The sequence below is a fragment of the Nicotiana tabacum genome, chromosome 10 (assembly GCF_000715075.1).
Source record: "Nicotiana tabacum cultivar K326 chromosome 10, ASM71507v2, whole genome shotgun sequence".
In the NCBI taxonomy this organism is placed as follows: Eukaryota; Viridiplantae; Streptophyta; class Magnoliopsida; order Solanales; family Solanaceae; genus Nicotiana; species Nicotiana tabacum.
Window position 1 is genome coordinate 147,677,571 of NC_134089.1, and position 21,306 is coordinate 147,698,876.

Sequence of the window (21,306 nt, forward strand, 5' to 3'; positions counted from 1 at the left end):
TAGAGGTGTCTCCCTCAAATCATTGCAGAATCTGGACCTAATAAACGCAATCCAGTGTCTTGGAGTAGCGTACCATTTTGAACATGAGATTGAGGAGTAACTGGCCTTTATCTATAGCTGTTATGACGAATTGAACGGTGAAGCTGATGAAACTGACCTCCATCTTGTTGCTCTACGGTTTCGGATACTTAGGCAACACGGTTATTATGTCTCATCTGGTATGCAATTGTTACTCGAGATTGAAAGATTGAAACCTGTCCAAACATGGAGGCAAGTTCAGTGGCATCCTCCGCCCCATGGCAAGGTCAAAATTAACACAGATGGAAGTTACATCAAGGAAAGTGGGAAAGCTGGTATAGGAGGAATCATCAGAGATGAGGAGGGAAATTGCATCATGGCATTCGCAATATCGATTGACTGTGGCAGTCATAACATGGCTGAAGCTCGAGCTGCTGAGTTCGGAGGAAAGTGGTGTAACCAGTTAGGTTTCACTAATTTTGTTCTCGATCTTGACTCAAATATCATAGTAATCATGGTCAATCTAGATGGAAACAAGAACATGAAGCTAAAGATGGTGGTGGAGAGAATTACAAATTTGGTCCAGCATGCAAATGCAACAATCCAACACTATTATAGAGAAGGCAATCAGGTTGCTGATGCTTTAGCCAAAACAACCTCCATCTCTGGCACAAATTTGATTTGCTAATCCTTCGAACATCTCCCAAAAAAAGCTAAAGGCGCCTTCATTATGGATAAGTGGCAAATGCCTAGTATCAGAACAAAATATGAGAAGAATAATTTTTTTGTTAGTTGAATATGACGTATATATAGGTATGGCAGTAGATTGGTAGAATAATCTGCTGTCATTTTTGGGTGATAGGAATCACCATATTGTATTTGGTTCTAAGGTAAGGTATAGTCCCCTCACTGATCTTTTTTGCAATACAACACCCAGACCTCTGTCTGGGGAACTTTACATAAAAAATGGTGACAGTAGCAACGAGGAAATACATATCGTTTTACCAAGATGACAAAGCACATGATGATGTGTTGCTAAATTTCGCAAAATTGGATTACAACATATTGCAGAAGATGCATAAAAGTGAGCTATCTGATATCACAAGGTAATTTGCAAGATAGATACTCACTAATTAACATCACAAAACGGAATTATTTTATTATAAAATACATCAATTTTCAAATCCAACTTTACATTTTTTAGGTGGTGGATGTTGAAAATGGCAAATTCCCACATCGGTGGGAGACTTAATTTGGGAAGAATTTCTCCCTATAAAAGAAGGCCTAATGTTTAGGATTTAAGCACACCTCTCATTTGCCTTCTTATCTTAAGGCATTTGTATCTTCTCTCTTTAGTATTATTTCACTTGTATTTTTGGAGTGGAATAAAATATTGGTTGTGTCCGAGGAAGTAGGCAAAATTGGCTGAACGTCGTAAATTCTGGTGTTCCTTTTATTGTTGCTTTATTGTCTTATTTATTATTTGGTGGCTGTCATAATTTTTAGTATAGTAGTTGTGACTCATTCACACTATATACATTTGGCTTCCGCAACAATTGGTATCAGAGCCAAGGACTGTCTAAGTATGCTTTGTGGGTGCAGCATAATCTGATCTTCCACATCAGAAAAGATTTATCTTGGTAACTGAGTCAAGGTTCTGTCTGAGTATGCTTTGTGGTTGCAGCTTAGTCTGATCTTCCACACCAGAAAGATTATAATCTTTATTTGTGTCGTCAGCTATTAAATAATATGTGTGTCAAAGATGGGAAACAATAAACAAGAAGAATCTACATCAAGTGTCAACAATACGTCATCATTGGCATCTTCGCTTATGACAAGAATTGTGTCAAATGCGAAATTTGCGGTAGAAATTTTTGACGGGTCAGGATATTTTGGAATGTGGCAAGGCGAGGTTCTAGATGTCCTTTTTCAACAAGGGCTAGATCTTGCTATTGAAGAAAAGAGACCAGATGTTATTGGAGAAGAAGATTGGAGAATTATCAATCGTGTTGCTTGCGGTACCATTCGATCCTACCTTGCTAGAGAGCAGAAATATCCATACACAAAGGAAACTTCTGCAAGTAAATTATGGAAAGCACTGGAGGATAAATTTTTTTGAAGAAAAACAGTCAAAATAAATTGTACATGAAGAAGAGACTGTTTCGGTTCACCTATGTTCCCGGTACCACGATGAATGAATATATCACCAGTTTCAATAAGTTGGTCACATATTTGCAAAATATGGATGCAACTTTTGATGATGGTGACTTGGCCTTGATGTTGTTGGGGCCACTTCCTGATGAGTACGAGCACCTTGAAACTACTCTACTCCATGGAAATGACGAAATTTCTCTCAGAGAAGTTTGTTCGGCTTTGTACAGCTATGAACAAAGAAAGGGAGAAAAACAGAAGGGCAGAGAAGGAGAAGCACTGGTTGTGAGGGGTCGTGCTCAAAATCAAACGAGTGCAAAGAAGGGAAGATCCAAGTCAAGATCTAGACCCAACAAAGATGAATGTGCCTTTTGTCGAGAAAAGGGGCACTGGAAGAAAGACTGTCCGAAGTTGAAGAATAAGGCCAAACATAACAATGGAAAGGCCATTATGGATTCAAATGTAGCTGATTGTGATGATTCAGACTTCTTATTAGTTACAACAGAGTCATCAACATCATCAGACATATGGTTGATGGACTCGGCTTGTAGCTATCATATGTGTCCCAACAAGGGCTAGTTCGTACATTTTCAAGAAGGAAAATATGGAGTCATCCACTCAACGGTTAAAAGCCCTCTAACCTTATATGGCATTGGTTCGATACGATTAAGGAACCATGATGGAATGATAAGAACATTAATAAATGTTCGATATGTACCGGGTTTGAAGAAGAATCTCATATCTGTGGGAGCCCTAGAATCAAAAGGGTTCAAAATCATTGCAGAAAATGGAGTGATAAGAGTATGCTCCGGTGCACTAGTGGTAATGAAGGCCAATCGAAAGAACAATAACATGTACCGTTATCGCGGTGGTACAGTTATTGGGACAACAACAGTAACATCCAGTGACAAAAAAGAGGCAGAAGCAACCAGGCTATGGCACATGCGCTTGGTACATGCTGGAGGAAAATCCTTGAAAACTTTATCAGATCAAGGATTTTTAAAAGCAGTAAAGGCTTGCAACTTGGAGTTTTGCGAGCATTGGTCAAAGGAAAACAGACAAGGGTTAAATTTGGTACAACGATCCATAATACTAAAGATATTTTGGATTATGTACACTCTGATGTTTGGGGTCCTTCCAAAACACCTTCATTAGGCGGGAAACACTATTTTGTAACCTTTGTTGATGATTTTTCCCGAAGAGTGTGGGTGTATACAATGAAGAGCAAAGATGAAGTGTTGGTAATTTCTCTAAAATGGAAAATGATGGTGTAGAATCAAACAGGCAGGAGGATCAAGTGTATTCGTATAGACAATGGAGGTGAATACAAAAATGATCATTTTAATAAGGTTTGTGAAAATGATGGCATCGTCCGACACTTCACTGTCAGACATACACCACAACAGAATGAAGTGGCAGAACGTATGAACCGGATCTTGCTGGAGAAGGTACGATGTATGTTGTCCAATGCTGGCTTGGGAAAAGAATTTTGGACTGAGGCAGTTACATATGCATGCCACCTCATTAATCGCTTACCATCTACTGCTATTGATGGCAAGACACCATTTGAAAAATGGTATGGAAAGCCTGTTGTAGATTATGACTCTTTGTACGTGTTTGGCTCAACTGCATATTATCATGTGATAGAGTCAAAATTGGATCCAAGGGCAAAGAAGGCTATTTTCATGGGGATTACTTCTGGAGTCAAAGGATATCGCTTATGGTGTCCTATGACAAAGAAAGTAATATTCAACAGGAATGTTACCTTTGATGAATCTGCTATGGTAAATAAGGTAACAGAAGATACCAACAAAACGAGGGTGCTTCTAAGTAGGTGGAGTTTGAGGGAAAATTTATTTTTCCTACACAAGAAGCAGAGGAGGAAACAAATGAAGATTATCCTCTGGAAGAAAAGCTAGTAGAGAGGGAGATTCCAACTTAGGAACCTCAACAACAACTTGAATCAATTGCAACTAGCAGGCCAAAAAGGACAATAACAAAACCTGTTCGTCTTATAGAGGCGGTTGCTTGTGCCGCCTCAATTGCAGATGATGATGTTCCGACCACTTATAAACACACAGTCCAAAGTTCAGAAGAAGATAAGTGGAGGATTACCATGAATGATGAAATATAATCCCTCCATCAGAATCATACATGGAGATTGGCCAATCTCCCGAAGGGAAAGAAAGCAATTGGGTGCAAATGGGTATTTGCAAAGAAAGAAGAATTTCCTAACCAAGAAGATGTTCGCTACAAAGTAAGATTGGTGGCCAAAGAATATGCTCAAAAGGAGGGAATTGATTATAATGAAATGTTTTTTCCAGTTGTAAAACATTCCTCCATTAGAATTATGTTGGCTTTGGTAGCACCGTTGGATTTGGAACTAGTTCAAATGGATGTAAAAACTGCATTTTACATGGAAACTTGGAGGAGGAAATCTACATGACTCAGCCAGAAGGATTCAAAGTTGCTGGAAAAGAAAATATGGTGTGAAAACTTGAAAAATTATTTTACGGATTGAAACAATTTTCTAGACAATGGTACAAGCGATTTGACGAGTTTATGTTGCGGCAAGGGTACAAGAGAAGAAAATACGATCATTGTATGTATTTGCGCAAGCATAAAGATGGTTCTTTGTATATCTTCTCCTATATGTTGATGATATGTTGATAGCTTCCGAGAATTCGGAAGAAATTGATGAGTTGAAGATTCAACTGAAGAAGGAGTTCGAGAAGAAGGATCTAGGTGAGGCAAAGAAAATTCTTGGCATGGAGATAATAAGAGATAGACGTTCAAAGAAACTCTGTTTATCTCAGAAAGAATATTTGAAGAGAGTACTGCAGCGTTTTGGCATAGATGAGAAGACTAAGCCGGTTAGTACTCCACTTGCTCCCTATTTTAAGCTAAGTACTACTATGTCGCCAAAAGATGAAGCTAAACAGGAGTATATGTCAAGGGTACCATATGCAAATGTAGTTGGTAGCTTGATGTATGCAATGGTCTATACGAGGCCTGACATTTCACAAGATGTTGGAGTTATTAGCAGATATATGCATAATCCAGAAAAGGAGCATTGACAAGCTGTGAAGTGGATTCTACGGTATAACTGTAGATGTTGGGTTAGTTTTTTAGCAGGAAGACAATCAGTCTGTAGTTGGATATTGTGACTCAGATTTTGCGTGTGATCTGGACAAACGAAGATCAACTACTGGTTATGTGTTTACTTTTGCAAAGGCACTAGTTAGTTGGAAGTCTACTTTGCAGCCAACAGTTGCTTTGTCTACAACAGAGGCGGAGTACATGGTTATTACAGAGGCTGTGAAAGAGGCAATTTAGCTTCAGGGGTTGCTAAAAGAGCTTGGTGTTGAACAAAAAAGTATCACAATTTTTTGTGATAGTCAAAGTGCTATTCAATTAGCGAAGAACCAAGTTTATCATGCAAGGACGAAGCACATTGATGTTCGGTATCATTTCGTACGAGAAATCATAGAAGAAGGTGGAGTCACGGTGAAGAAAATTCATACTACAGAGAATCCTGCTGATATGCTGACAAAAGTGGTGACTGCGGTCAAGTTTCAACATTGTTTGGATTTGATCAACATTGTTGAACACTGAAGATTGAAGATGAAGACACAACCAAAATTTGTTAATGAGAGAAAATTGAAGATGTGGAATTTTGCGAAGGTGGAGATTTGTTGAAAATGGCAAACTCCCACATCGGTGGGAGACTTAATTTGGGAAGAATTTCTCCATATAAAAGAAGGCCTAATGTTTAGGATTTCAACACACTTCTCATTTGCCTTCTTATCTTCTTAAGACATTTGTATCTTCTCTCTTTAGTATTATTTCACTTCTATTTTTGGAGTGGAATAAAATATTGGTTGTGTCCGAGGAAGTAGGCAAAATTGGCCGAACCTCGTAAATTCTGGTATTCTTTTTATTGTTGCTTTATTGTCTTATTTACTATTTTGTGGCTGTCATAATTTTTGGTATAATAGTTGTGACTCATTCACACTATATACATTTGACTTCCGCAATAGTGGAAAGAATTGGACTTCGCGAAAGCATTACCTTTTACAAGAGACAGAGTAGTTGATTGTACTTCTGGTCTTTGAGTGTGTAGTTTGAACCTCAGTATAAGTTCGGCAGGAACATACTAACCAAGGTGTTATGCTTCATTTCTATTGCTGATGACATCTATGATACCTATGGAACAATAGACGAACTCACTATCCTTACAAATGCAATAGAAAGGTATCTTGTTTTCTTCTTTTTGTAACATTAACTGCTTAACTTTTATTTTACCTTGTAGTAATGTGTACACTAAATAAGAAATTTCATTAACAATCTTACCTGTATTTGAACGTAGGTGGAACATTAACGACGCTTCAGAACAATTACCGTCATATATGAAAGCTTTATTACCTAGCTCTTCTAGATGTTTACAGTGAAATTGAGAAAGAGTTGGCAAAGGATAACAAGTCATTTCAAGTCAACTATTCCATAGCTGAGGTAAACTAATTTTATAGCAAATAGTTATTTAGTTAATGCATATCCAGTAGCGGCTCAACAAGATTGGAGGCCTAAAGTCAAAATTTAATCGGAGGCCTTTTGAAATGAAACCTTCATATATATATTTTTACTAGTTTTAGCATACGCACGTTGCGCGTGTACCCTGTCACAATGATTAACTATTTTAAAATAAGATTTCATTAATATTATATTAAAATGTGTGCTTGAGTTATAATAAAAATGCAAGATATGTTAATGTAAATAAATAGATTATGAATTTTTAGCTGCAGTTTTTTTACTTTGATATAATCTAAGTGTATGATATAAAAGTGTAAGAGATATAGCTCGTCACAAATCTAAAATATTAATTATAATTACACTTTAATCAAATACATTACAAAATTTAATTTTTAAATAAAAATTTATTCTAAAATAGTAAAGAATCAATGAGTACTTTATTTTTGGATCTTTATGTTATTGAACCGCTAGTGTTATTTAACGTTCGTGGACTAATTTTTGCTCACTTTCTTTCTCATTTATATTCTAAGGATTTTCTTTGTTATTCTAATTGATGAGCTAAGTATTAAAATATTTTACAAATTACCGATGAAATGACTTCAATATAATGTAAATATGTGAACATATACATACATACATACATGCATACATACATACATACATACATACATACATATATACATATATATATATATATATATATATATATATATATATATATATATATATATATATATATATATATATATATATATGTATATGTATATGTATATGTATATGTATATGTATATGTATATGTATATGTATATATATTTACTACAGAGGTAACAAAAAATTTAAAAGAAGAGAATTAAAAATTAACCAAATATATAAACAATTTTTCTCGGCCCCAACTAAAAGTATTCTAATAACACAACATAGTGAAGGAATTGTATTCTACATTACGAACTTCCAACTATTCAAGGTTTTGTAATTTTATAAATGCAACTTTTCTAATAAGTAAAAGTTTTAAAATAAGGAAGAATTTTATAAAGAATAATATAATCGATTTTAAACTCCTAAATATTAGGAATTACTACAGTTCAAATAGGAAAATATTTAATGACCAAAATTTTAGTTGATTTTAAACTCCTAATTTATAGGAAAAACAATTGAATGACCATTTTGTCCAGTGTAAAATCTATTTATGAAGGGTAAAAAAGGCGAACGACATTTCGATAAATGCCTTCGTGCTTTTAATATAGTATAGATATAGATTTAAAGTCTATTTTCTACCTTTTTGAAATGTAAAGTTGTTTATGATTTCTTTTATAAATCATTTAACCTCTCCTAAGACATTGTTGATCTTAAGAAATAGAACCAGATTCAAGAAGTTGATAACTTAATATCAAAATAATTATTTGATTTTTCAGTATACTTGTTGCAATACTTGAAATCTGAGGAAAAATATTAAAAATGCGCAATATAGTTCAACAGTATTCTCCAGCTCTTCTGATCGTTAGAAAAGAAGTGATCTTTTTTATGAAACAGTATAGCTTATCGAAAACTTAAACTTTTGCAGAAACTAAGAAAGAGAGCATAAGAGTGTGACATACGTTTTCTGATGAGAAAAATTAAAATTGAGATGTGAACTACTAGAGACACCAAAAAAGGGACTATTAGATTATTACACATTTTCTAGTGATGAATATGAAAAGAAAAGAATAATGTAGGTACTTCACTAATAATGTCAATTTTGTAAAATGTAAATAACCCAATATTTTATATTTAGGGTAAGGATTTTATGGGGGAGTGATTCTCTTTCTCTTATTTTTGCTCAAAAGATTATATCAACAAATTAAAGTTATATTACTTTTTATAAAATATTTCACTTTTCTACTTGAAATACTCAATATTCTTTTCTTAAAAAAAAATCAACTTACAATATATTTTTGGTGAAAATTTGGCTACACAACCAAGAATTGTGTTGGAATAGATATGATATAACCTGCCTTAATTAGATATTTCTGGTTCGAGCCCAATGAATGATATCAAGTTAGAGTGCACTTTCACTTTTACTAAGTCTTACGCGGTGTAAATTTAAAATAGTCGAGTCTTCAATACAAATATCAAATATGAATAGAAAAAATAATAATTTGGGGAACCCAAAACTTTGGGGCCTTAAGCTATTGCTTTACTTGTTGACCCTTTGGCCGCCTTTGAATCCACCAATTAAAATATTTATGAGAATTCATGAGTGTGAGCTCTTTTTTCGGATAAAAAAGTTGATAAAAAGGCATATTTTCAAGAGGCCAAATGGTATCATGGGAATAACGTCCCAACAATGGAACAGTATGTGAAGAATGGAATTCGATCTAGCACTATCCCATGCCTTGCCACTCTCTCTTGGTTAGGCATTGAAAATGCAGAAACAAAGGAGGCACACGACTGGCTTGCAAGTGAACCTCCAATTCGGGTTTCTTCTTCTATCATTGCTAGATTATCAAATGATATGTCATGGGCTGCTTTCCAGACACGCCCCATGACCCCTTGGCCGCGCCCCATGGTGGCCTAGCAAGCCTCATAATGCCTAGCGCCATGGTTGGCTCCGTGGTCTTGGCTGCGTCAAGTGACAAGTGCGCATGCGCCTCTGTCGCTCCACCGATACCTCTCGCCAGCGCCCAAGGGCTGGCCAATGACAACAGAGCCGCGCGCCCTGACAATACCGCGCGCGCAGATCCTGATGCCTTGCCAGCGCCCAGCTGCAGGCCCATTCCAGCAGCGCCTCGCGCACAGACCCTGATGCCAAGCACCAGCGCCCAGCCTCAGGCCAACACAGCAAATGTCGCGCGCGCCCACAGCAACGCGCGCGCAGTCCTTGACACGCAAGACAAAGTTGCTGCCATCGGACTTAGTTCTACCTTGTAATAAACTAAGTCCTTTTTCATTGTAATTATAGGCTAGTTTACATCATTTCCATTTCAGTGTGCTTCTACAGCTTTATTAGGACTAGTCATGTAATGTTGGTTTATTTTTTTAAAGCATTATTAAGGGGGACCAAACAATCAAACATTTTCAAGCAAGCATTTTTCTGGTGTCTCTCCCCCTCGACACCGCATCTTTGTAATCAGCATTTCAGTCATCAATAAAATCATCATCATCATTCAAAACCCAATTCTCTCTCAGCTTCCGCAATTGCTCGTGACATTGGTTTTCCCGCACGGCACTGACAATCTAGTCTAGCGTGCGGAGGGGACCTCATTGGCGGACAACAACCTCACTGACATCGGTTGCTTAGCCTTACATTGCCCTTCCAAAGAACATCAGGAAGGCGTTGCGTAACAGTTGGTATCAGAGCCTAGGCTTGACATCGGACGAGGGAACACATTTGCCATAATCACCATTTCTGACCATGGTGAATCATGGGGAGCGTCTAGCATCCCTAGAAAAGACGGTTGACCGATTACGACCCATCGTGGATACGGTGCCTGATCAAAACAACAACCTAGTGCAAAGGTTGGATGATCTGGACCGCCGAATGCGGCAGGCAGAAAATGATATTGCAAACATCAGTCGTGACTCTGACGATGACCGACAAACGGAAACCATCGAAACTGCCAATATTCATGGCAAATTTGAGGACCTCCAACAGGAGCGTGCCGACGATTTAGCCCATCAGCAACAAGAGGCAGACAGACTAACTGCCATGCAACAAACCATAGACGACTTGACAGGCAAGCTCAATGTTGTCAATACTGCCCTACAGAGCCTACTTCGAGGAGGCGACAACCACATCAGAGGTGCAGCAAACCGCACCCCCATTCCACAAAAGCTTAAGATACCGGAGCCAAAGCCATACGAAGGATCCCAGGATGCTAAAGAAGTGGAAAACTTCATCTTCGGCATCAAACAATATTTTGATGCCGTGGGCCATTTGGAAGAATCCAAAAAGGTAGCGACTGCTGCCATGTATCTTCAGGGCGATGCCAAACTTTGGTGGCGGGTCAAATACGAAGCCATCAAGGCCGGTGAAAATACTCTCCAGACATGGGATGAATTGAAGGTAGCCATACGCCTGCAGTACTTCCCCGAAAATGTGGAATACAATGCAAGGAGAAAGCTACAGGAACTCCGCCACATCAAATCAGTGCGTGAGTACGTGCACGAATTCTCCGCACTCATGCTAAACATACGCGACATGGGGGACAAAGACAAACTCTTCGCATTCATAGAAGGTTTGAAACCTCATGCCCGTATGGAACTACAGAGACAATGGGTAGACACCCTGCCCAAAGCCATTCAAGCTGCAGAATGCCTTAGCGATTATTATTTGGGAACTCAGAATAACAGGCCCCAGCCGTCTGTCCGAGGAGGATTCAACGGGAACCATCCCAGCAATGGTGGCCCAAGCAAAAGTGGGGGAGATCGGAGTGCATCCAAACTAAGACTCCTCCCTCCAACAGCAACAGTGATGCATCCATCAACAACAATCAGGGGAGAAAGCCTCCCTCAGAATGCCGTCATTGCGGTGGAGCACATTAAAACAATGAATGCCCAAACATAAAGGTCAATGCTTATCAGACTGTCGAGGATGAGTCAGACGCATCAAACACATCCGAAGACGACCAGGTAGGCGCCTTCAATGCAATTGTTGGCTCTATCCCGCATGCCTTAGCGGGGACCAGTGCATGTCCTCCTAAGAAAACATCAGTCCCAATCACCAAGAAAGGGAAAGAAAAGATGGACGATAGGCCTCCTAAACAAGCGAGTACCCTAATGTTCGTCGAATTGAAAGTGAACGGCAAGCCCCTTCACGCATTGATAGACACGGGTGCCACCCACAACTACTTGTCGTCAACGCAAGTAGGGCGCCTAGGTCTTGTTGTGCAAAAGAGAAAAGGCCGCGTTAAGGCTATCAACTCACCACCTCAGACATTGGGTGGAACAGCTACAAATGTCCCAGTGAAACTTGGCCCATACAAAGGAAGCATCGACCTGCGCATTGCAATCATAGATGACTTCGACATCATAGTGGGTTTGGAGTTCATGAGGCAAACCAATACCATACCGGTACCATATGCCAACATGCTCCTGATGATGGGAGAAAATGGGGCCAAGCCCTACACCATACCATGTTTTCCCATAAAGATGGCCGCTGAAAACATCTCGGCCATGCAGTTGGAGAAGGTAGTCGACAGACATGAACCCTTGGTTCCGGCTACTCTTCGCAGCAACAATCAGCCATCATGTCATCGGCCTCAAAAGACTGGTGACGCTCATCATCATGTGAAGACTTGTCAGCCATGCCACAAGGACAAGTCGGATCACTCATCACAGACGGGACCCTCGCAGCCATTACATATCCCTCAGAGACCATGGGAAAGTGTTTCCCTCAGATTCATCACGGGATTGCCCCAAGTCGGTAATCTTGCATCCATCATGGTTGTCATAGATCAGTTTTCAAACTATGCAACCTTCATAGCAGCCCCGCAGAACATCTCAGCAGAAGATACAGCTCGACTCTTCTTCTCGCACATTGTCAAACATTGGGGCCTGCCCAAAGACACTGTTAGTAGGTGCGACTCACGCTTCACTAGCAACTTTTGGACCCATCTCTTCAGATGCTTTGGGTCAACATTGAGTCACAACTCAGACATCCATCCACCATCGGATGGCCAGATAGACCGGTTCGATGACATACTGGAGGAATATCTCCGCAACTTTGCAACCGGATCACATAAACATTGGGTGAAGCTCTTAGATGCTACTCAACTGTGTTTCAATTCTCAAAAGAGCCATCATACAAACAAAAGCCCTTTTGAAATTGTTACCGGACAGCAACCTCTTCTCCCGCAAATGGTGAATGCATCAACCATGCCGAAATCTCCTCGAGCTGCCAACTTCTCGAGCGAATGGGAGCGCAACATGGGGATAGTGCGGAGCTATCTCATCAAAGCCCAAGAGCAGGCAAAAAGGTTCACCGAACAAAAGCTTTGCTTTGCCCAACATCAAACAGGGGACAAAGTAATGCTATGCATCCCAAAGCGGTACTTGTTTGCAGAAAGGACCCATGACCGTTGCCTGCAACAAAAATACATCGGCCCCCTGCCCATTGAAAAACGTATTGGGAAGTCCACATACCAGGTGAAAACTCTATCCTGATGGAAGATCCATCTAGGCATCCATGTCAGCCACATGAAATCATTGTGTCGCTACAACAGCAAGCTCACAGAACAGAGGGGCGCAGACCTCCCATCCAACAACCATCAGAAACATCATCATCATAAGGCTCCGAGGACGACGCCAACTCAGGTGGGGGAGAATGTCATGGGCTGCTTTCCAGACACGCCCCATGACCCCTTGGCCGCGCCCCATGGCGGCCTAGCAAGCCTCACAATGCCTAGCGCCATGGTCAGCCCCGTGGTCTTGGCTGCGCCAAGTGACAAGCGTGCATGCGCCTCTGTCTCCCCATCGATGCCTCTCGCCAGCGCCCAAGGGCTGGCCAATGACAACAGCTCTGCGTGCCCTGACAATGTCGCGCGGGCAGATCCTGATGCCTTGCCAGCGCCCAGCTGCAGGCCCATTCCAACAGCGCCTCGCGCATAGACCCTGATGCCAAGCACCAGCGCCCAGCCTCAGGCCAACGCAGCAAATGTTGCGCGCGCCCACAGCAACGCGCGCGCAGTCCCTGACCCGCAAGACAAAGTTGCTGCCATCGGACTTAGTTCTACCTTGTAATAAACTAAGTCCCTTTTCATTGTAATTATAGGCTAGTTTACATCATTTCCATTTTAGTGTGCTTCTACAACTTTATTAGGACTAGTCATGTAATGTTGGTTTATTTTTTTAAGCATTATTAAGGGGGACCAAACAATCAAACATTTTCAAGCAAGCATTTTTCTGGTGTCTCTCCCCCTCGACACAATATCTTTGTAATCAGCATTTCAGTCATCAATAAAATTATCATCATCATTCAAAACCCAATTCTCTCTCAGCTTCCGCAATTGCTCATGACATTGGTTTTCCCGCACGACACTGACATTCTAGTTTAGCGTGCGGAGGGGACCTCATTGGCGGACAGCAACCGTACTGACATCGGTTGCTGAGCCTTACGTTGCCCTTCCAAAGAACATCAGGAAGGCGTTGCGTAACAGATATTGTATCACATGAGGTATACCATAATTAGGAACTAAGTTTTGTCGTTCTTTAGTTCAACCCTAAATATTAAATAATATTACATACTTATTCGTTATAGTATTTATGAGTTCTATTGGGATCGAAATAACATGGTGCACGCGGAAACTAACAATACAAAGTTTGGTGGACGATAAATCAGACGACAAAAGAAAAATATACTAAACTAAACATAATAGTTTATAATGGTTTGGTCAATTGATCTACATATGATAAAACTAATATAAAAGAAGAAAACTATCGAGAGAAAAATCTCTCCCTGAACAAACTCTTTAATGACTACATTGTAGATATTTTTTGTTGTACTCTTATGAGAAGTAGAGATCCTTAATTTATAGATATGCAAAACTTGTCTTCCAAGAAAAGGATAAGACATATTAAGGAAGTTTAATCCTTTTAAGAGTCATTTTCCATTCCTTTAAGAAGGAGAGTCCTAATAGACTAGAAATTCAGGACAAATCCTAACAATCTCCCCTTGGCCTGAATTTTCTTGACAAAGTTGATTCACCTTCTTCACATAATCTTCATCACTGCTGCTTGCCATAATTAAAAATCGGTAAAGGTTGAAAATCTTGGTATTGATTAAAAGAAGCCCAAGTATGGGTTAAAAGGATTCCACGTGTTAAGAATAAACATGGGGTAAAAGAAGCTCATGCATTAAAAAGAAGCGTGAGTTAAAACTGACATTGGAACTCATGCGTTACAAGTAGGCATGACTTAAAACTAGCATTGGTTAAAAGTGCCAAAATATGGGTTAAAAGAGAAATGTAGCAGCAGGCGTTTTGAATACAATTGTGATTGTAAATTTATCTCCACATATAGTATATTGAATAAATCTTCATTATCGTCCTGATCTAAACACGCATTGAGTCTGTCTTCAACCTCGTTCAACCGTTGACTCTGCATCATTGGCTCTGATACCACTTGTTGGGATCGAAATAACATGGTGCATGCAGAAACTAACAATACAAAGCTTGGTGGACGATAAATCAGACTACAAAAGAAAAATATACTAAACTAAGCACAATAGTTTATAATGGTTTGGTCAATTGATCTACATATGATAAAACTAATATAAAAGAAGAAAACTATCGAGAGAAAAATCTCCCCCTAAACAAAACTCTTTAATGACTACATTGTAGATATTTTTTGTTGTACTCTTGTGAGAAGTAGAGATCCTTAATTTATAGATATGCAAAACTTGTCTTCCAAGAAAAGGATAAGACATATTAAGGAAATTTAATCCTTTTAGGAGTCTTTTTCCATTCCTTTAATAAAAAGAGTCCTAATAGATTAGAAATTCAGGACAAATCCTAACAAGTTCAACAATAGTTATTTTGCGAGCTTAATATATAGTTGATCAAGGCCTTAAGGCATATCTAAAATTTTAATTCTGTGGGTTCAGACTCAGGTTTCAACCGTTGGACTCATCACCTTGTTTGAGTACATATGGGTTCGCCCTTCAATATTTTTAGCAATTCTAATGGTTTTTGCACAAATAAATTTAGACTAAAATTATGGGTTCAAATGAATCTACACCTACAATTGTTCATACCATTTTTGTGTAATGCTTGTCGCTCTTATGGATATGCAGAGAGAGCAAGAAGGAGGAGATACATCAGGTGTCGAATGTTACATGAATGAATATGGTGTGACAAAGGAAAAAGCATACATGGAGATTAGGAAAATAATGGATAATAGTTGGAAAATTTGAATCGAGAATGCCTAAAACCTATAGTTATACCGAGGGTTTTACTCATGCCAGTGCTCAACCTTGCTAGGATGTCGGAGTTCTCATACAAAGATGAAGATTCTTATACTTTTTCCAAAAACAACTTGAAAGACATCATCTCTGAGGTGCTAGTTGATCCCATTACAATGTGAAAACTTGAAAATTAAAGCTAAAAACATAGAGCAAATGGAATTAAAAAAAACAAATATTGCAGTTCTCTAGAATGCTTATATTTTATTTTTAATTTATTTCGGTAGAACGGAGAATATTATGATCTATATTTACTATGTGTGATTATATTTAACTTCACTCGAGCCTCGTCTGATTGATGCTCGGGGCTCCCAGGACCCGCTCGAACATACCGACAAGTTTAAAATCATAAAACGAACTCGATTGAACCTTCGGAACGCCCGAAACAACGCTAAATCTAAGAATCACCCCCTAAAACCAATTGAATCAAATTTATGAACTTCAAGTTCTTCAATTTACTTCTAACGCGCCGAAACGTACTTATGCTACTCGGATTGACACTAATTTTTTTGTGCAAGCCTTAAATGATACAACGAAATTATTACCGTCCCAGGAACTCTGTTCGGACCTCGATAACATAAAATTCGCTCCAAACCAAATACTTAAGAACTTCAAAATCCTTAATGTTTCAACTTCCACTATTAGGCGCCGAAACACTCCCGGGTTATCCAAAACCCGATCCGGACATACACTCAAGTTCAAAATTATCATACGAACCTATTGGAACTATCAAATCCCGATTTCGAGGTTGTTTACTCAAAATGTTGAACAAAGTCAAACTTGGCCTTTTAAGCCAACCTTAAGGAGCCAAGTGTTCCGATTTCAACCCGAACTCTTCCAAATTCCGAACCAACCTTTCCCGCAAGTCATAAATCTATAAAAACAAGTACAGAAAGTCTTATCTAGGGGTGGGGTTCTAAAAGAAAAATGACCAGTCGGGTCATTACATTCTCCACCTCTTAATCAAACGTTCGTCCTCGAACGGGTTTAGATTCATACCTGAAGTGCTGAATAAATATGGATATCTACTCTGCATGTCCTCCTCGGACTTTCAGGTCACCTCCTCGACTTGTTGGCACCTACACTGGACCTTCACCGCAGAAATCCTCTTGGATCTCAACTGGCGGTCTTGTCTATCAACAATGGCAACTAGCTCCTCCTCATAACCCAAACTCTCATCCAGTTGAATAGTACCGAAATCTAACACATGGGACAAGTTGGTGTGATACTTCCGGAGCATCGATACATGGAAAACCGGATGAACTCCCGATAAGCTGTAAAGCAAGCTCGTAAGCAACCTCCCCAACTTGCCTCAACACCTTAAATGGGCCAATAAACCTTGGGCTCAACTTGCCTTTCTTCCCGAACCTCATAATACCTTTCATTGGCGGGACTTTCAAGAGGACCGTCTCGCCAACCATGAATAATTCATCACGAGCCTTCTGATCCGCGTAACTCTTCTGCCTAGACTGAGTTGTGCGAAGCCTTTCCTGAATTAACTTCACCTTATCCAAGGCATCTTTCACCAAGTCTATGTCGTACAACTTAGCCTCACAAGGCTCAAACCACCCAATAGGAGAACGAAATCGCCGACCATATAAAGCCTCAAATGGAGCTATCTCGATGCTGGATTGATAGTTATTGTTGTAACCTAACTCTGCCAAAGGCAAGAACTGATCCCACTATCCTCCAAAGTCAATCACACATGCTTCAAGCATGTCCTCTAAAATCTGAACTGTCCGCTCCGACTGCCCGTCGGTCTGAGGATGGAATGCTATGCTAAGATCTACATGGGTCTCCAACTCACTCTGAACGGCTCTCCAGAAATGGGAAATGAATTGAGGGCCTCTGTCTAATATGATGGAAACAGGCACACCGTGCAACGGGACTATCTCCCGAATGTAAATCTGAGCCTACCTCTCTAAAGTATAGGTAGTTGCTACTGTAATAAAGTGAGCCAACTTGGTCAACCTCTCAACAATGGCCCACACTGCATCAAACTTCTGCAAGGTCTGGGTCAACCCAACTACGAAGTCCATAGTAATGTTGTCATGACCCTAAAATCCCTCCGAAGGAGTCGTGATGGCACCTAGTCTCTAAACTAGGTAAGCCTAACATTTACTGAACTAACATTAATATTTATTAACTTCAAATGAAATTTCTCTAAACAATTACAATTCCCAAAACTGGTAGTACAAGTCATAAGCTTTTCTAAGAGTAGTTATACAAAATAAATACATCACTGTTCCGAACAAAAGGAATATATGGAAATAAGTACAATTGAAGGTGACTCCGAGGACCGCGAACACTGCAACAGGTTTACCTTGGGTCTCCACCGCAACGAACAGCTACTATCGATCAAATACCTGGATCTGTACACAAAATATACAGAAGTGTAGTATCAGCACAACTGACCCCATGTGCTGGTAAGTGCCTAGCCTAACCTAGGCAAAGTAGTGACGAGGCTAGGACCAGACTACTAAATAAACCTGTACAATATAGCGTACAAAATAATAGGAAGCCGATAACAATGATGACAACAATGATCAACCAGTGATATAAATAGCAGGCAACAAGAACACTATAAATGCTTCTTAACAAATAATAAATACAAGTGCAATCAATTAATCGAGTCGTTCAAATATAAATCTTTCGCCTATAAATCCTTCGAGTAATAATCTCTAAGATAATATGGTTTTCAATAAATATATTTCCTTCAAATAAGTATCTTCCAAGTAAGCATCTTTCCAATATAATTCTTTCGAGTAAAGGTCACCTTGTGACGCCTCATTTCATTATCATAAATAATATAGATCTCGGCCCACTTTCATATTTTCACGGCACCTCGTGCCCATATATTTCTGTCTCATATTGCACAACAATATCCTCATATTACTCAGTTCATAGGTTCCATAACTCAATACAATTAAGAATGTTCAAGGGGCCTCATCACTTAACATAAAGTAGACTACAACTCCCAACCCAAATACGAAATCAACTAGAAAAGATGAAGTTATTTTTAGAAATCATTTGATAAATAAAATATCCTTTTCAATTAAAGTAAAATATTGAATGCATTATTACCTTTAATACGAGATCAATAAATGAAAACATAGAAGAAATTTCTTTTTAAGTAAAGTACAACCTCAAACGGTTTAAGGAAAATTTAGCTGAGAAATCAATTGAGTTACAAATGTAACAATTGTTGAAATTTGAAGTATTGAATATATACAAAAAAGGGGCGAGGTATTCTCAACACTATGGATTCCCACACAAATGATCATAGCCGTAAAGGAATCTAAACCATTAAAACACTTGAATTGATAACAACAATTATAATGGAGACAAAATAATCATGAAAGGAATACAACTCAGCACAGAGATAACAACCGGGGATCTCCCAGGATACCGTCATGTAGTCCCCAAATATAAATCTCCATTAGATCTCCCGGGTGCAGTCCCGTAGTACAACTCATAATATGCGGGGATCTACCGAAAATTCTGATTCGTAGTCCCAAATGTAAATACCCAGTACTAGGGAATCTACCGGGTGCATTCCCGTAGTTCCATATAACTATGTAGGGGGATCTCCCGGAAATCTAACCCGTAGTCTCAAAGTAAATGTGTAGGGGGGGGTCTCCCGGGAATCTAACCCGTAGTCCCAAAGTAAACAGACAAGGGGGATCTCCCGGGAATCTAACCCGTAGTCCCAAAGTAAATGTGCAGGGGGATCTCCCGGGAATCTAACCTGTAGTCCCAAAATAAATATGTAGGGGGATCTCCTGGGAATCTAACCCTTAGTCCCAAAGTAAACAAACAAGGGGGAGCTATCGGAATCCCACATCCGTAGTTCCAAAATAAATATAAAATGCAACCAACAGAATCAACAGTTACATCACAACCGAAGGATCGAAAATCATCGCAATACATATAATAACCACAAATGACAATAATACAAGGTAAGACAAGTAAATCAACTCAGTGGCTGTAAATCATGAGAAAATGGTAGAACCAGCTCAAAGGAATAACCACAGGTGCAGTCCCGTAGTACAACTCATAATATGCGGGGATCTACCGAAAATTCTGATTCGTAGTCCCAAATGTAAATACCCAGTACTAGGGAATCTACCGGGTGCATTCCCGTAGTTCCATATAACTATGTAGGGGGATCTCCCGGAAATCTAACCCGTAGTCTCAAAGTAAATGTGTAGGGGGGGGTCTCCCGGGAATCTAACCCGTAGTCCCAAAGTAAACAGACAAGGGGGATCTCCCGGGAATCTAACCCGTAGTCCCAAAGTAAATGTGCAGGGGGATCTCCCGGGAATCTAACTCGTAGACCCAAAGTAAATGTGCAGGGGTATATCCCGGGAATCTAACCCATAGTCCCAAAGTAAACAAACAAGGGAGAGCTATCGGTATCCTACATCTGTAGTCCCAAAATAAATACATAACACAACAAACAGGATCAACAGTTACATCACAACTGAAGGATCGAATATCATCGCAATACATATAACAACAACAAATGATAATAATACAAGGTAAGACAAGTAAATCAACTCAGGGGCTGTAAATCACGAGAAAATGGTAGAACCAACTCAAAGGAATAACCACAAAAAAGAATACTGGCATAAAGGAAATAGTTCAATAATGGAAAAACTAACACGTAGCAACGATCCCACAATATACAAGTCAATAATAAGGAAATCAACATGAGTCAAGTAGTTATGAAAATATAACATAACAATAAGAGAGGCAAAACTCTTCAGTTAAGTCAAATAGGAGTTACATTAATCAAAGTATAAGACTCACGGGCATGCTTGACACCAACGTATAGATACTCGTCACCATGCCTATACGTCGTACTCGACAAATAACACATAACAATTATGACACAACTCCTAATCCCTCAAGCTAAGGTTAGACTAAACACTTACCTTTTCGAAGTTAGGTCGATATTCCAAAATAGCCTTCTTGCTTGAATTGACCTCCGAGAGGCTCAAATCTATCCAAATTAATTGTATAACTTTATTAAAATACATCGGAAACAATTCCGGATAATTAAACATTGACTTAAAAATTCACATTAAAAAGTCAACCAAAATCAACGCAGGAACCGCCTCTCGGAACCCGACTTGATTTTCATGAAATCTGAACACCCATTCAAATATGAGTTCAACCATACCAATTTTATCAAATTCAGACATTGGATTGTTCTTCGGATCTCAAAAATTCATTTTAGAAGTTTCTATAATTTTTCTCCAAATTCTCACCCCAAATCACGAATTAAAAGATGAATTCAATAATAGATTCATGTATTCTAGCCAAATCTGAGTTAAAATCACTTACCCCGATGAATTTCTTGAAAACCTTCAAAAAATTGCCAAAATCCGAGCTCTCTAGGTCAAAATATGAAATAAAACCCTAAACCTCGTATTTATAGTTCACCTCCCGGATGCCACCAATGCTGACCGCACAAAATCGAATGCTGTCCGCGGTGGATTTGACTGCAGTGACAGTCTTTGGTATTTTGTCCATAACCTTCGTTACAGATATGTAAATGTCTATTATAGTATGTTTCTGAAAACTAGATTCAAGTAGCTACAACTTATATTTTTGAATCATCCACATATTCCTTGTATATTACAAGATATGAGCTTCCGAAGTCGGAC

At 39.1% G+C, this 21,306-nt stretch overlaps 1 pseudogene; it reads left to right on the forward strand.

The window, feature by feature from the left end:
* The first annotated feature begins 984 nt into the window (after positions 1–984).
* On the forward strand, positions 985–15,759 carry LOC142165451 (sesquiterpene synthase 15-like; annotated as a pseudogene).
* Positions 15,760–21,306: the final 5,547 nt, after the last annotated feature.